The following is an 18,127-nucleotide window of genomic DNA, read 5'->3' on the forward strand; positions in this document are numbered from 1 at the left end:
AACTTTGATTCAGGTCATGATCTCTCAGTTTGTGAGTCTGAACCCTGCATCAGGCTCTGTGCTGACTGACAGCTCAGAGCCTGGAGCCTGCTTCAGATTTGGTGTCTCCCTCTCTGCTCCTACCCCACTTGTGCTCTGTCTGTCTCTCTCTGCCTCTGTCTCTGTCACTCAAGATAAATAAACACTAAAAAATTTTAAAACAAAGGAAACAGAGGCTGATGTTTTCAATATGTATGCCAGCTTTTAATTGGAGATACCTGAAGAATGTGTGTTATAGTCTCTCTCCACCCCTGCCAAAAAACTCACTTTTTTCTCTATACTCATTAAACATAACAAGGTATACAAAAGCCTTTTATAGCTTATGTATCACCATATAAGGTGAATTTTTGTTATTATTGTTTCAACAGCACTCTTGGAGGACCAACTTTGGGGTAATTGTTTTAGAGGAGTGTAGTGGCTGTCTCCCTTCCCTGGAAATTGCCTGCCTGGTCAACATGGAGCATCCTCAGCTGCCATTACCTGTTCATTAGTCTGTCTGGACCAGAAGTGAGGACTTGACCCACGCTGGACGAATGCCATTCTTTCTTCTAAGAATTTGGTTTGTGACTGAAAGGTAAACAGACCACTTGAGCTAACTACATTGGAGGAAATGAAAATGTGGGGGCTTCACAGGAAGCCCTTCTACCTTCCAAGTGGATTGAGAATGAAAATATAAGTCTATAGGAAGACAGAGAGAAAGAGAGGGATATTAGACTCATAGAGACAAGAAGAAATGAAGTATAAGGATCTAGTTTTGATGACCTTTGCTGGCACCTGGTTACTTTCCTATTCTTTGTGTCTCAGCATTTTTATATGAATAAGGTTTTTTTGTTACTTACAACCAAAGAGTTAAAACTAATATAAGTGTCTTAGCTGAGAAAGTGAAAATCCTGAGCATAATCCAGATCACTCCATGCAGTTCTGTGATCATGGGCTATCACCTTTTGGGTTGGTCAACCATCATAGAAAACCATGCTTGGCATCACAAAGGTGAGCAGTGTTGAGGATCCATGCAAATCAATCATATCCACCACACTGGATATCCCATTGATGGTTCAAGCCTTGTAATGCACAGGAAGAACAGACGTTGTAAGTGGCTGTAGCCATGGCACTGTGCAGTACCTGTGCAGGTTGTTTACTTTTGTGATGTCAAGACCTAGGGAGCCCTGGGAAGCACCTCCTGATATCCACTAGTAGGTTCCCTCTTGTCAGGCACTTTAGTCCTTATACCTGATAAAAAGCTATATGGTTTCCAGTCAGGTCATCTCCAGCAAATGTTTGTGTGGGTTATGGGTATGTAGCTTCTGAGGCATCTACCTCCATTTCTCATCAGATCTATAGGCAGCTCCTCAACCAATACACACTACAGGCATGTGCAGATTGTGTACTGAAGTGCGTGTGGAGTGAGGGAAAAAAATAATAAGTCCGAGGAGCCTGGAAGAGAGAATGCTTGTATGACAGAGTCCCAGTTCCAGTTCACCCAGTATCACCATGTCTTTTATGTCTTTCGCTCGAAGTGGCTGTCATCCCCTGGTTATTGTTTTCATGTTTCAGCTGGAAAACATTTTCTTCCCTAATACATATTTCACATAGACCAACTCTTTGTTTTTTGTTTTTTGTTTTTTTTGTTTTTTGTCTAATATAGGCTATGCAAACATACATAAAAAATAACATTGAAGTTATTTTTCTAATGTTACTACATGTGAAAAAGACTTTTATTTCCTCTTTGAGGGCTTAATCCAATTAGTAGAAATGAAAGGGCAAGAACAGGTATCTGCTCTTTCCTAATTCAAGTCATGCTGCAAAGCCCAATTCATCTGATCTGAGGGACATCCATTCATGCTTTAAAGGAAGGAGCTGAGACAGACCAGCCCATCTTCAAAAGAGTTGCCACTCAGACACCACAGGGACCTATGAATGTTATGGTCAGGGCTACAGAGAAGGAGTTATAGAACCTGGGTCTGATCTTGATTCGACTACCCACAAATCCCTCTAACCATAACTAGGGCATTTCTCTTAACTAACAAGGGCTCTCTTTCTTCATCCATTTAAAAGACAATGGAGATAATAACACCCATTCTATAGTTCTTACAGAGTTGGTAGAAAGGTCAAATAAGATTAAGCGTGAAAGTACTTAGAAAGACTAAACCTTGACAACAATGTAAGACATTTTTCTTTTACAGCAACACACACACATACACTCTATATATGTAATTTATTTATGTGTGTGTGGTGTTTTCTTTAAGTCCATTCAATGGTTTCTTTTGACCTCACATTTAACTTTTGACCTCACGTCTCCTTTCATAAAATACATTTCCAGTTACTTTATCTTTACAAAAAGAGAATATTTTACCACAAATTCAAGATAAAAAAGAAATGTACATCTAAAAGTCTGTAGAGGGAAAAAATCTAAATGAGTCCATTAACGATAACTAAAAAGTCAGTCCATCACAAATGGAAAAGGCAAGTAAACAGTCACATTTAATGAAATCTAGTTAAGGAAATAAATCACTCTCTATTTCTCTTTTCCCCAATGCCAATGTTTCATGACTAGGTTTTTGAAACGAAGTGTTTGGAGATAAAGTTAATTTGAAATGTGGTTTCTCAACTATTTAAATAGCAAGTCTTTCTCCCATGTTTACTTAAATGCACACACAGAGCCACATGAAGTCCAAACACTGAGTGCTTTATATACTAAGACTATGTAGTATCAGTGCAAATGAGAATCTATGAGATAAGAAACATCGTGCTTATACCTCATACTTTTCTGTTCCAAATGGAATTTTTAGAGATAAAATCCTTGAAATTGATGATTCAAAAATGTTAACTTCCTAATATCATAATGAAAATCAAAGTTGGCAATTAGCCTCTTATGTTACACATTGTTCGGGAGAGGTTCCTATTTGGGCCATCAAAAAGTAACTTTTAAAAATATGTTTAACAACTATTTCACTTAAAAATTTGTTAAACAAATAAACATTTAAAGAATGCTTATCATATACCACTTGATATTCTAGGCACTTGGAATACATCTGTAAACCAAAGGAAATAATAAGAATTGGAAGATAAAAGAAGGTAATAAATTATTCTTAAATTGAATATATTTTTAGGGGGACACCTGGGTAGCTCAGTCGGTTAAGTGTCTGACTCTTGATCTCAGCTTGGGTTTTGATCTCAGGGTCATGAGTTCAAGCCATGCATTGAGGCTCTACACTGGGCATGAAGCCTACTTAAAAAAAGAGAGAGAGAAAATAAAAAATACATCTTTTTTGGCTTATTTAAGTGGTATTGCCTCAAAAGTAATTAAAATAGATAATAATAATAATCTGTTCCCTAACCTATAAAAGTAATAGTTATCATTCATGAAACAATGTTTCAGTTCAAAATATCAACAGAAAGAACATTTTTTTCTTTCTGAATTCATTTGATTTTGTGAAGCACATATAGTAATGCTATAGCAACAAGAGAGTTTAATTCAAGAACATCCCACTGTCTCTCTGTCCCTCCTATCACATTGTGATATGCAGTGTTAGTAGTTGGAAGTGAAAAATTAATAGGCATAATTTTGTTTTTGTATTTTGTTTCCCCTTCTGAGAAAATTGAGGGTATAAATAAAGTTAGAGATCGTGGCTGTGCATGACACCGATTAACATTCTTGTGAGCATTTCTCTGGTAGTTTTGGCTGCACAGAGAGTAGAGTCATGGGTTCTGTTTCATGACTTGATTCCAAACATAGATGAGTGCATTAAATTCCCTAGATTTTAAGCGTCCGTATCTGCAAAATGAGAGATGGATCACATGACCTGAAAGATCACTTTTAGGTATAAAATTCCCTAATTCCAAGTGGTAGAAGTGATATGAGACATACATTAATATAGCATGCTAGACATGAAGAAAAAAGTGTTGTAAACCAATATGCCATTAAATACTACAAATTACAAAGAATTACAAAGCATAAAGCAAGTTTTTAACTATAAATAGATTAAAGCTGTGAAAACTAAGAGTGGTCTGTGGAAGGAGAAGAGGTGTGAATGCTAATATAAAATTAACCAAATTCCTACCTGCAAGAATTACTAAGATGTCTCATAGCTCAGTTCTTCTCTCCTCTTATGACAGGGCCTAGATTGTGTTAGGTTTTCCTGTCATTCATTGCTACTGCTCTGTGTCCCAAGGCCGGGTGCCTATGAGGATGATGTCTGCATCCGTGGCAACAACAACCCTCTTGGCCTAATCATGCTCAGCAAATGCTTAGTCCCACATCCACCAACAGCTTCACTGTTTTGTGGCTTCCAATGATGTCCTCATGGAAGTGGGAGAAGGCTTTCACAAAGCCTTTCATGTTGTGCCTTGTTTTTCCATTTCTTTACAGTTCCTTCTGTCAACAAATTCATTCCTCCATTTGATACTTTTTTTTTTATTAAGTGTGTGTTATGTGAAAAGCACTGTGCTGGAAACTAAGGACACAGGGATATTCATGGTACACGTTGTGATTAGGAAGACAGGCATAGAACACATAATTACAAGTGTTTGTTAAAATAGAGTCTCTAAAACTCTATAGGAAGGTATGGTGAATTTTCCCCCAAGCAAGTTTGGAAGTCATTTGAGGGGCACCATTCAATGGTGGAATCACAAGGATCTTTTCAGGGGCACTCAGCAAGTATGAAGATTCCACAGACACATCAACCCTATTTAACTCCAAAAAAGCTTTCTCCTAATCCAGGAACTATTTTGTCACCTTTACTCAAGAATCCTGGGGCCAGAGTTTTAATACTATAGAATTCTAGGTTCAGACTGCCAGTCTCAAAGTTGTCTTTACCATGCCAAGTTCCTTCCATCCCAGGCTTCATGAGGTAGGCATGACATAGAGTGGTGAGAACATGGACTGCTAGGTTCAAATCACTGTTGCAATACTCTCTGACTGTGCGATATTAGGTAAGTTATTTAGGCTTTCTGAATCTCCATTTCCTTATCTGTATAACAGAGGACTCAGGGTGATTACAAGAATTAACAGAAATATCTGTGCTTCCCACTTACTTTGTTTATAATGGGTCCTCAAAAATGTTAGTTCTTGTCATCCTTCTACTCCTCAAAATCTTGTTTCAAGGGGCACCTCAGTGGGTTGATTACCACTTTGATTTTGGTTTAGGTCATGATCCCAGAGTCATAGGATCAAGTCCCATGTCAGCTCCACACTGAGCATGGAGCCTGCTTAAGATTCTCTCTCCCACTCTCTACACCCCACCCCCCCTGCTCTCTCTCTCTCTCAAAAACAAGATGAATGTTTAAAAAAATACAATCCTGTTTCAATATGTATGCATATTGCTAAAGATTGAAAGGAAATGCATTGTGCATGATTATTAATGATGTCTCAGTTTCTGCTGCTATAGTTTGTTCATGAAATGCATATATGTATTAAAGCCTTTCCTTTTACACAGATAGTACCTGTTTATGGTAGAAAGTGTAGAAAATCAGATAAGTAAAAAGAAGAAAAAATTATCAACTATAATCTCATAATTTGGAGATACCTACTACCAAAATAAATTTACTAAATGCTGGGTGAGAATGATGGTAAACTTGTCTGAAAACATCAATAACATATTTAGTAAGTATGGGACAGATACAGATAAAGGATTGACTTAAAAGGAACTATGAAGGGATTGACATGCTCAGGTAGGATTTGGGCTGGAGGGTCATGAAGGCCCCATCTCTATCCATATAGCTAATCTAAGCCAATGGAGCCCAAGGTTAGGAAATCATCAGAAACAAAATATTCCAGCTCATTCAGTACCTGTACCAAGTCTCTGTGAGACTTGGTAGCCCCTGGCCTGTGGTCTTTTCACCCCCAGGGATCAGCTTTGAAGATTTTAACTCCTTCTACCAAGTTATCCTATAGAACACTTAAGCTCATCCTTGAAGCCAGCCTTATAAAGAGCCATAGGTCATTATTTGCCTCCTTTTACCCCATATTTATGCTTCACTGCTCATTGATATTTCCTGCTATTTTACAAGACAGACACTGATGCCACACATAACCAATCTTGCTCATACTGCCTCTAGCCTTATTTTTCCCTACAGTTATCACTGTCTTAAATACTAAGATATTTCAGGGGCGCCTGGGTGGCTCAGGAGGTTAAAAGCTAACTTTTGTTCAGATCATGATCTTATCACCTGTGAGTTCAAGCCCCACTTGGGCTCTGTGCTGACAGCTCAGAGCCTGCTTCAGATTGTGTCTCCCTCTCTCTCTGCCCCTCTCCTTCTTGCTCTCTGTCTCTCTCTCTCAAAAATAATATTTAAAAATTATTTTAAAATACTAAGATAGTTTACTTAGTTATTTGTTTTGTTTAATCTCTCTCCCATTTCCAGAATGAGAGTTCCATGTAAATAAGGACTTTCATCTGATTCATTCTCTGATGTATTTATAGCACATAGCAGATCCTTAATAAATGTTGAATGAGGGAAAAAATCTAAAACATATAATCTGCTGACAAGTAAATATAAAAGATCGTCTCAGATCATTCACTATTCTGATGACATTAAAGGGGAGGCCACTGAGTATAAAGTGGAGGAGAGTGGGGATGAGAAAAGGAAGAATCAGCACTGTTTAGTGATGTGGGATATACATGTGACATACCCCACGGTACTTGTGAGTGACAGTGGGTTGAACTTCAGGTGAATATGATAAAAGTCTTCACAGGCTCTACAAAATCAAAAATATGAGTAAGGCCAGGGTAATAGTCGGCTAGGGCTGCCATAACCAGATAAAGTAAAATCTTGGATTGAAAATAACTTGTTCTGTGAGTGTTCCACAAACCAAGCAAACATTTCTAATAAATTTTATTTTATTTTAAATTTTTTAATGTTTTATCTATTTCTGAGAGAGAGACAGAGAGAAACAGCATGAGCAGGGGAGGGTCAGAGAGAGAGGGAGATACAGAATCTGAAACAGACTCCAGGCTCTGAGCTTGCTGTCAGCACAGAGCCCGACACGGGGCTCGAACCCACAAAAAAGGAGATCATGACCTGAGCCGAAGTCAGACACTTAGCTGACTGAGCCACCCAGGCGCCCCTCTAATAAATTTTAACTTGATAAATGAGTGATGTCTTGCAATATGAGTAATACCGGACACCAAATGTCATGTGATCACAGCTGAGACAGTGGTTCTTTTCTGTCTGTCTGTCTGTCTGTCTGTCTCTCTCTCTCTCTCTGGCTCACTCACTCACTGTGGGATTGTGGGTCACCATCTTCCATGCGTGGATGCTTGGCAGAAATCAGTGATTTTTCAGAATGTTGGAAGGTGCCCACAACTGGCACTAGTGTCATTTTTGTCACTTCAAAGCACCTACAGACAGTCTTGCTTTTCTATGCAAGAGTAAGCTTAGGGATGCTTTGCTCATTCTAGGTCAGGCTGCCTGCAGATACAGACTTTTTCCTCTGCTGCCTTATTGTCAGTTGCATTAAATACAGCACACACAAGAGTTTATTAATACTGTACTGTAGTCAACATCCATGCAAGAGTATACAATGGCCCTCATGCAGAAGAAAATTCCATTGAGCCAATAGATAGCAGTGATTCTGTTAGTGATAGTGAAAGTTGTCCTGCACAATAACACTCCTCTCTCCTATCTCCCTCACACCAGTCACCTTTTCAAAGGCAGGTGCAAATTAATTTGTTTATTTTCTCTATATTTTGTATTTTCTTTTTTATTTTGTATTATATTACAGTATTGTGATCATTTTTATATGAATATTCTGCGTTGTGGAACGAATCATCTGACCTTGCATTATTTCCTATGGGGAAATTTGCTTTGATATACAAGTGCTTTGGATTACAAGCATATTTCCAGAATGAATTATGCTCACAAACCAAGTTTTACTGTGCTACAGTCTGAGGTGCTTAAACAATAGAAATGTATTTTCTACCAGTTATGGAGGCAGGAAGTGCAAGATCAAGGTGTTAGCAGGTTTCATTTCCTCTAAGGCTTCTTTCCTCAGTTGCAGTCAACCACTCTTTGCTCCCTCTTCACAGTGTATTTTCTCAGTATACACATACTCCTAGCACCTCTCTTCATGTCCTAATCTCTTCCTCTTATGAGAACACCAAGCTGTCTGGTTTGGTGTTCTTATAAGAGAAGTTCAACCTCATTTTAACTTAATTACCTCTTTAAAGCCCCTATTTCCAAATATATTCACATTCTGAGGTACTGGGGTTTAGAGCTTCAATATATGAATTTTGGAGAGACTCAATTCATCCCATAACATCCAGTTCTCTCAGTCTGGGTGGCAAAGGCACTTTGCTTCATCTGCATATATAACTATTTTAGACAGCTTTTCTTTTTAACCTTAGAGTTGTGTGATTTTGTTTCCAGGTGTTCTTTCACAGAGAAATTATTGTTGGCTGGTCACTGACTTATGCTGATACATAATCTCAATAAATAAGACCTATCTCAAGGAGTGTAAATTTCTCTAAATCTCTTACAAATCTGATATGAAACATGATAAAAGTGCAATGTAATCCGGCATGTTTCAAAGCCATCAGTTATCATAGGAATATAAGGATATTAGGACATGGATGGCCCTGAAAGTTTTTGAGATGCAGACCTATAAAAAGAATTTATATGAAAGTGATTGGAGGTATTTCTGTTAGTTCTGATCTCATTTCTTCAAAAATACAAATGTAGAAATACGGTAAAAATATTTAATGCAGAAAATGTCATAGGATAAAACACTTAGAGATAAATAAGACATATGGAGTTTGCAGCCAAGGATGGTAAGTAGAAGAATATCTGCAATGGCTGGAAGGAAATTAAATATCACTTCATTGGGATTTTTATTTTGTATGTGGTAAAATTAATTCTTAAGAAGGCAAACTGTGTTCTCCATGTGACAGAATGTACGCAGAATCTAGTCCTACTCAACTCCCCCTCATTCAGTGCTCTGGTTCCCCTTTCTACACTCAAACACATATGAAATCCAAGGTGAATGTCTTGGTCTGTTCAAAGACCTTCCTAACTTTGATAGACTGAGTTTTACAACATACTATGAGCAATAAATGCCACCAACAAAATTTAAGTGGGAAATTAGAAAGAATAATGGAAACAGAATAAACTTCAGATTCAAAAGATATTGGAACACGATTTACCATCTCTATGACCTTAGGCAAGACAGTGCACTTCATTAAACCTAATTGTGTCATGTGCATGCTGGGGATAACAATAATTCTTGCCACATGGTCTTCACTGGGTTCATTGATAAACAAAAAACAAAGGACCTGCAAATATTTGTAAATATTAAAGTGGGTATTCACACATTGTATGTGATCATTATTGTTATACACCAAGAATTAGTGTGCCAGTGACATCTAGTTTTTAGGCAGAGAGCTGATTTGGATATGTAATCTAGGGTAGATATACTAAGAATGAAAATGTCAGTTTTATTTACTTTCCTTTAAAAAAAATAGTGCCAAGTACATGAACCAACTCAGAGTTCAAGTTTAAAGAACACCATCTCCATTTTAATTAAAGTACATAAACTATAGCCTATCTTGACAGCTACAACTAAGAGGAGATGGTATTAAAACCAGTAATTTCCTGGCACCATTCCATTGAAACTAGTCTGTTTAATAGAGGGTTGGTACAGAGCTTCAGAGCTGAGCTCTCTTCTTAGAAGAGAACTCCCATCTGACAGGTCTCTGAAAATCCAATTAGCAACAACCATCAGTAATTAGTTATTGAACATCACATCTATATAAAACCTAAATGTTCCTGTACTTGCTAGTTTTTGCATATAAAATTATATCATACTTATTTTCTCCTGGAGCCCCTACTTGCCTAATCTCTAGAAAACATCTCCCCTCAAAATATCCCCTTGCTATTTCTGAGTTTCCCAGAAAGCTATGTTCAGGATCTGGTCCTTCATGTTTTTCTGTTCCTGCCATTCACACCATCCGTGGTTGCCTCTGTTATTAACAAGCATCATAAGATCATCAATTTTCTGGTGCACTGTCCTCTGCTAGTGGTAGCCACTGACATCCCGTGGCATAGTCTCTTCCCTGTCCCTTGGTCTTCCCCCGTTTAGAGACCCCAATTCACTTCAAGGGATGAGCATGCTCCAAGCTTCTTCTGAACTAAAGGTCCAGCCCCTCTCAGAACTCTTATCCCCTCAAGCCCAAACAGAAGAGAAAGGCCCTCCTGTAGCCTTTCCTTCCACAAGTCCAAGCCACTTATGATGTCTTGTCCCAGTGCTAGCCTATTCACAAGATGACTGACAATTTGCAGATAGATTCCTTTCATGAGTAAACTTCTACTCATAGACTGGAGTCTAGTCTTAGAATAGTCACACAATTACAATAACTTCAGGGTGCCTGGATGGCTCAGTCAGTTAAGTGTCTGACTTTGGCTCGGGTCATTATCTCATGGTTTGTGGGTTCATGCCTCACATCAGGCTCCATGCTGACAGCTTGGAGCCTGCTTTGGATTCTGTGTCTTCCTCTCTGCCCCTCCCACCCTCATGCTCTGTTTCTCTCTGTATCAATAATAAATAAACATAAAAAATTATAATAGAATAACTTCCCCGAAGCTAAGGTTGTTGAGTCCTAAAATATTGACATTTGCAATATACAGAGTCTGGTCTAATTTGTACTGTTTTCAGCTCAATTCATACATTTTTCATTATTTCTTCTGTCATGAACTAAAGAACCTGAGCCTGCATGATTTCCTGCTGGTTTTGTCTTGGCTTCCAGACTCTTGGAGACAAAAAAATTAAGTACTCTGAGATGAGAATTATTTGGCTTCTATAACTAGGAAGTCCTGGTATAAAACTCTCTAAGGATACCACACACTCACCCATTGTCATATCTGGGTTCCCTCTTTCTCTACCTTATGTCATGCTTCTCTCTCATTTTAGGAAAAATTCCTGTAGCAGGTAGGACCTTGGGGGTTCATGGTTGCAGACAACTCTAGGCCAGTTGTCATCCAGTCCTCTCATAGAAACCCCAAAGGGAAGAGCAGACAGGACTGTGAGCCACTGTTTGTCACTTGCTAATTCCTGGCCAATCATTACAGTCTCTTGAGAAGATAAAACAGTTCATCTAGAACCAAATGGGGTGATAGATGAGGCCAAAGGAAAGGACATGCTGTTCCAAGGAAAAGAAAGCAGGCACAGTGGACAAAGAGAAGCAGGGGATTAAAGCAGTCCAAATACAAATTTAGGGACCTAAAAATGAATTTTCTACCTCTTCAAAAGGTCTATACTAAAGCCCCCATTTATATTATTAAACAGAACTCTTAATGTCTTAGTCTGATAAATTGCAATTAGGCAGCTTCATTGAATTAAAGACTATTTTGGTAGGTATTTTCCTCCTATCTTAAATTCTAACTTCTCCACCAGGGTGATGCTTATTAAAACAAGAAGAGTAATCTGCTTCAAGTCCAGTGCCTGTCTCCCTCTTAGAAGGCAGAAATTGCTTATAATTCTCTAATCTGAAGATTTTTCAGTTTGAGACTATTGGTCCCACTGGAATCCCTGTTATATATGTGGTATTAATGATTAAATCACAGATTTTAAAACCAGATAACTCTGAATTTGGCTCCCCTTTCTGCCATGTACTATGTCCATGACTTTGGGCAGATTTTCAGTCCCCGTTTCCTTGCAAATAAAATGGATATAATAAATTCTACTTTGCTAGTTTTTTTGTGAGGATTAAATTAAATAATACTCTGTAAATGGTAGCTATTATAATATTAGCACAGTGGTTTTACAATCAGTTCAACTTTTACTTTAGTTCAAACTGATTCTATATTTTATAATAAGAAGTGAAAACTCTTTCCAATTAAATGGTCATGTGGATCATCTATTTCAAGCATTTAATGGCTTAAAAAACTGATAGTGACATCAATTTTTAGATACATCCCACCATATCTGAAGACAGTGTATTCACAATTAGATTTTGGAATATATACAGCTAGGAACAACAAAAGGAAAAGGAATGAAAAGAGTGAGGAGTGAATAGATGTGAGAGACAGTGAAGTTGTGCTGTAGAGTCCAAACTTCTAAATGCAGAGGGTTCTCACACTAATTCCTGTCTTAGAAACTTGGACTAAAGGCCTGACAGGATGTGAAAATCTGAGTTTCACAGTCCAGGAGATTTGGGACTCAGATAACATTCATTATAGAGCTAACTGAAGATATGAGTTGACCTAGGTCATACTCTGTGTAAGTAGAGAGCCCACCATGAGTGGACCCCATTGAGATTGATTCCTCCTAACTAAAACAAAGCCACTGAAAATACTAGACTATTAAGGAGCTTAACATCCCTGAGACAGAGCAGCCTGAATTCAGCATAGCAAGGAATAACTTCACAGGTCCCAGTCCTAGAAGATTTTCAGGTCTCAACGAATCACAGATTGGAGAATCAAAAGGTGGTATGCTAGAACATAGAGAGAATGTATTTAAATTCAAACATTGGGAGAAAGTTTTTTTAATTAAAAAAAATTTTTTAGTACAGTTTATTTATTTTTGAGACAGAGCACGAGTAGGGGAGGGGCAGAGAGAGAAGTAGACACAGAATCTGAAACAGGCTCCAGGTTCTGAGCTTTCAGCACAGAACCCGATGCAGGGCTCAAACCCATGAACTATGAGATCCATGACCTGAGCCGAAGTCAGACACTTAACTGACTGAGCCACCCAGGTACCCCAGAACATTGGAAGAAAGTTTAAAGAGCCTTCAAAGATAACATGATTGTGGTCCATGAAAAAGTAAGGTTCTATGCTGATATATGAGTAGGGTATTCAAGATAAAAGCACATGGGAAGAGGAGAGAGAATGAGAAGGAACAGGAAAGGGGATGGAGAGAGAAAGAGAAAGGAGAATAAGATGAGAAATTAGAAAGTACTATATGGAGAATAAGAAAATAGTACTCCTTTCCGTGCCACACACACACATACCCATCATTTCCAGAAGCAAATTTACCATGAAAACTAGTAAAGTTTAAATTTAGGGCCTCTCTTTGTTCAAGTCCCCCTCCAAGACCCAAAGGAGCGGCTCAAGCTATCTGTTCTCACACATTTTGTTGAATTTGCAAACCTAAGATCTTTATACCACAATCAGTCAAGGCCATTGGCTCTTTCCACTTTACTTTCCTCTCTAACTATATAGTGTTGGAGAGACCATGCACATTTAGGGATGAGACTAAGGAAATTAAGGTAGGAAATCTTTCAGTTTGAATTCAGTGGGGTATATTTAGAAAGTTGACAGTCTTGGGGCCAGAGTTCATACTCCTATATGGATATTTCCCATGGTATCAGAACTGGAAAAAATGTGGCTGGGGAGGAGAAAGGATGTTTAATATGGACAGAGCTAGAAACTATCTTTGGAGAAATTCTACAAAATATTACAGCTTATTTTGGAAAGAAATGTGATACAGGTTTTCCCAAGTTTGACAATTCAATAATTTTGCACGACATTACCAGTACCAAATTATGAGTCTGCAGAAAAGCTTCTGAACTGACAGTAATTTAAAAATTCTTTGACTCATTATTCCAGAGAAGAGACTAAACTGTTTTTTCTATTCTTTTGTAGAAGATGATATTACTAGGGTTGCCAGATAAGATACAAAGAGCTGGTTAAATCTGAATTATAGATAAACGACAAATAATTTCTAATATAAATACTCCCAATATTGCATGGAACTAAAACTTAACTAAACATCCTGTATTTTTATTTGCTAAATCTAGCAATCCTACAAGTTAAAAAATCATTAGTATATGAAGAGATGACCAAAACATACACAACCAAAAAATGCAGGAAAAGAAATCTTAAAGAGGAGTGTCAGGCAATTAATTAAGAAAATTATTGTTATTTTTATGATTTGATAATGTAGTATATGCCAGCTCTACCCTATAATAAATACATTCCTACTTAAATTTATCATCTTTTCTTGTAAGGCAGCCCATAGACCTGAATCTGCCCCTGCTCCTACCACTTCCTCTATATAAGATACAAAAATCTATCAGTACTCTCAGGAATTGAATGGGAAGGACAGCCAAAAGGAATAATGAGCTAATGCTGGCCAAATGCATTAAAGGGAGTAAGGAGGTGTTTTACAACTGTACCAGGGAAAAGAAATATTTGAGCATATGTAGAGCCATTAACAAATAAAGAAAGAGTGAAATTAATAATGACTCTAAAACAGCTGAGATAATGAACTCCTTTTTCAACTCTGTCTTTGGCAAGATAAATAAGGAAATGGAATTTGCAGAATTAGGAAGTAATGAAGACCTTGTAAAAATTGCTATTAATATAGGGTATGTAAAAAATGCTTAAAAAACCTGAATAAATCAGAGTGACTTGGAAATATGCATCCTGGAGTTCAGAGGTGAACACATAATGAAGTTACTAAACTACAGACCATTGTTTTCAAGACTTGTGAGGTCAAAGAGAGGAAATTAAGAGCAGAGGGAGGGGAAATGGGACTTCGCAAATATAAATGGAGTCAAGGAAAGAATTTAAAAAAGAAGATCCTAGCCACTATAATGTACATTTGAATTATTTAATAATCCAAAGGAAACAGAGCACTTGTTAAGGAAAGCCAATGAAATATGTATTAAGCTTCATAATATTGTAAAATAAGAAAAGAATCAATAATTTATATGTATAGTAAGAAGATTGCCAGACTATAAAATAGGCATATATAATACTACATATCATGAACAGTTTGTACTCAAAATTATTATTGACTGGTTGGTTAAAGAATGTAATTATGTAATTAAAATGAACTAAAGAGTGATAAATAACAACACTAAAATATAACACTAGACAAAAACTCGTGGGACACAAGGGAATGGATTGAGCAGAAACTATTCTCATTGCCAGCCAGATTTTTAAACTTCCTTTTAGAAATTCTTGGGGCAGCTGGATGGCTCAATCTGTTGAGTATCCAACTCTTGATTTTGGCTCAGGTCATGATCTCACAGTTCATGGGATGAAGCCCTACATTGGAGCAGATCATGCTTGGGATTCTCTCCCTCTCTCTCTACCCCATCCCCTCTCATGCATGCTCTCTCTCACTTTCAAAATAAATAAACTTAAAAAAAAAAAAACCTTGCTTTCAGAAATTCTTAAAAGATAGATAAACAAAATCTCTACTGATAACAGTTTCTCACTAAAAAGAAACTTTAATGTAGACCTCATGAAATCACAAGTTTAAAGAACTGGGAGATACCTAATATAAGGCAGGTGAAATCAATGTTCACAAGGCAAAAAAATAAAATCCATAAGAATACAAATCACAGAATTGGTATTAGTCAATTTATCCATTTTAGAGATAGGAAATTTGAGGTCCAGAGAGACTAAGTTACTCATTCAAGGTAACTAGAGGCAGAGCCAGGACTAGAAATCAGAACTTTCTGATTTTGTGTTTAATGATTATTATTTTATATTGTGTTGTAAGCTCCATGAAGACAGAGATTGGGCTTGTTTTAAATTGCTGACACTCAGCACCTCACCCTGTGCCTGGAATTACACAAGCTCAGTATTTGCTAAATTATTTAATAAACATGATACAACCACTATTATCTTTACTTTCATCTAAAAATTAATTTCTCTCCATCCCTTTCTTTGGTTCCTAATATCTTATAAATAAGGGGTCCTGGTACAGTTACTACTAAGGTGCCCAAAACAAATAACTACTTATTCTTTCTTGAAAATGGTGTTAAGACTATTAAGGGTAACAAGATAAACCCCAAAGACATTAGAGTTGGCTCAAAATTTTTACACTTAGAGGTCTGTGGATTCATCTTTATGACAACTCTTTCAGTAATGCGTGGGCTTATATTCATTCGGAGGGAAAGTGATCTCTAGGGAATTAAGATTGTGTATGTAAAGAACCTAGCCAACACCAAGCTTCATATAATGGAATCGTGGTTGTTCAGGAAGTTAATTTCTTTTTTTCATCTTTGAAACAGCAGAGGCATTTACAACCACTACAATCAGATCACTTCTTATGCATCGTGGGGACAACCTGGAATACCAGCAGATATTAATGCAAATGGAGGAGGTGACAGAGATGGGCCAATCTCAGTGACATAAATGGTCTCAGGCTACTCTTAACTGAGTCCTCCAAACATATAAATACTTGATTCCAATGACAATTAACTTTGTGACAATAATGAAAGTGCCTTCTGTATCTATAAATGAATCAGAAGGCTCTGTTTAGTGAGGACTCCAGAATTTTGACAGAGGAAGGGCTATGGGAAGAAACGTTTCTCAGAACTGGGAAAATTATGTAGGAAACACAATATTTTGCTTTAGATTGTGTATTTACTTACAGTGGCTGGAGGTTGGAGGGAGGGTGGCCTCGTGTTGGAGATTTTCAGTACTCTAATTTCCATCTCCCTCCGTAGGCCATACTTTGGGCTCTTATTGCCTCTGTCCTTATAAATAATAAAAAGACTCATCTTGAGCACCTTGAAATGACATAGGGAGGCTCTAATAAGTTTGGCGTGGCAAAAATCCATGTTCATTGTAATTCACAAACAATTCTTCTCTAGGGAACATTGCACATGGAATAAAGTAAAAAGCAGAAGAAATGGGAATGATCCATACTAACTGCCACACTAGGCTGGGAAGCAGGTCATAGATGATCCTAAATCCAGTACAGCTAAAGAAGCTCAACTCTGGAAGTAGGAGAGATTTAAAAAACAAAAAACAAAAAAACACTTGTTTAATGTAGTCCTAAGTGCTGCCAGTTCTCAGAGACAAACTCATCATGGTTAAGGATGTTTGGAAGGGAATCTTGTCAAAATGTTGGATTAGAGGGTCTATTTTGATCTTTTTAACACGGAGATTCTTTATTTCTTGACTTCAGACAAACAGTAGATCATATTTCTCATCTGTCATCTAGATACAAGTGAACAGCTAAATTCATGTTTAAATACTCTCAAGTTACTCAGATGTTTCTTTCACCTGAGTACTTTTCCCAAAAATTATGGCAGGCATGTTCCTCTTGAATATCCAATCTTTTTACTCTTGGAAGCTAGATTTGGATCACTTTGCATTAATTCTCAGAGTTGTATTAAGAGAGAGCCCTGCTAGGAAGACAGATGAGAAGAGCATACTCTTAGCTGACTTAGAAACTAATTATAGCAAAATGCAGAGACAGAGTTCTTAGAGACTTCAGGAGATCAGAGCTTAGTTCAGACATGTTCCTAAAAGAGCAGAGGCATAAATTCCATTCTATCATGGAGAAAATTCAGTCTTCTTTTCACTCAGTATTTTAAACTCAAATTTAAAGTTCATCTTCCCTTAGCAGAACATTGTTTCAATAAATCCTTTTTTGATAATAATTGAAGCAGACAAAAAGTTTTGTTACTTAATAAAAGATGCAAAGGTGTAGTTGTTTTGGCTGTGGCTTTTTAAGGAAATATACCTTTAGAAAATCACCCCAAGCAACGTCAGTTTGAAGGTGCAGCATTTATTATGCTCTAACTTACACAAGAGACACTGTGCTGAATAAAGTGATCACAGGGATAAATAATACTTGCTTTGTGATAAATCTAATTACTTATAATTAGGAGAAGGGAGGGGCACATTTAAAAATAAGCATGATCCAAAGCATCTATAATAAGTCACTGACTGTGAATTCAAAATAAGCTAGGAGAATACCTATAAAATATTACACTATATTTAAAGTAGTAAAAATGTCCAGAACAATAAATAGTTTTGTTGTATTTGGTGGTGATTAGGTCCTATTTATATTACTGGGTGGAGCTCTGAGTATCATATTTTATAAAGGAATATAGATAAACTGAAGTACTTTGAAAAGAAAGAGAAAGGATGGTGAGGAAACAAACAAAACATGTCCTAAAGAGTAGCTTCAGGAACTGAGGATGTTTAGCCTAGGGAAGGGCAATAAGGTAGATGACAAATGTCCTTAACAACTGAAGGACTGTCATGTAAAGAGGGAGTGGACTCCAGCAGGCAAAGCCAGTACCAGTGGATGGCAGTTGAAACAGACAGCCCTGTTTCAAATATATATATATGTATATATTTGAAATATAAATATATATTTCTAATATATATATTTGATATACA

The 18,127-nt window shown here is 37.1% G+C and overlaps 1 long non-coding RNA gene across 1 annotated transcript in view; it reads left to right on the plus strand.

The window, feature by feature from the left end:
* Positions 1-412: 412 nt before the first annotated feature.
* The window catches only part of LOC144232303 (uncharacterized), a 24,572-nt gene continuing 6,857 nt past the window's right edge, over positions 413-18,127 (plus strand). Inside the window, exons 1-2 of the long non-coding RNA XR_013335360.1 lie at positions 413-613; positions 3,057-3,114. This is a non-coding gene — a long non-coding RNA (uncharacterized LOC144232303). The remainder of the gene's footprint in view (positions 614-3,056; positions 3,115-18,127) is intronic.

The sequence above is a fragment of the Crocuta crocuta genome, unplaced genomic scaffold, assembly GCF_008692635.1.
Source record: "Crocuta crocuta isolate KB4526 unplaced genomic scaffold, BGI_CrCroc_1.0 scaffold134, whole genome shotgun sequence".
Lineage (NCBI taxonomy): Eukaryota > Metazoa > Chordata > Mammalia > Carnivora > Hyaenidae > Crocuta > Crocuta crocuta.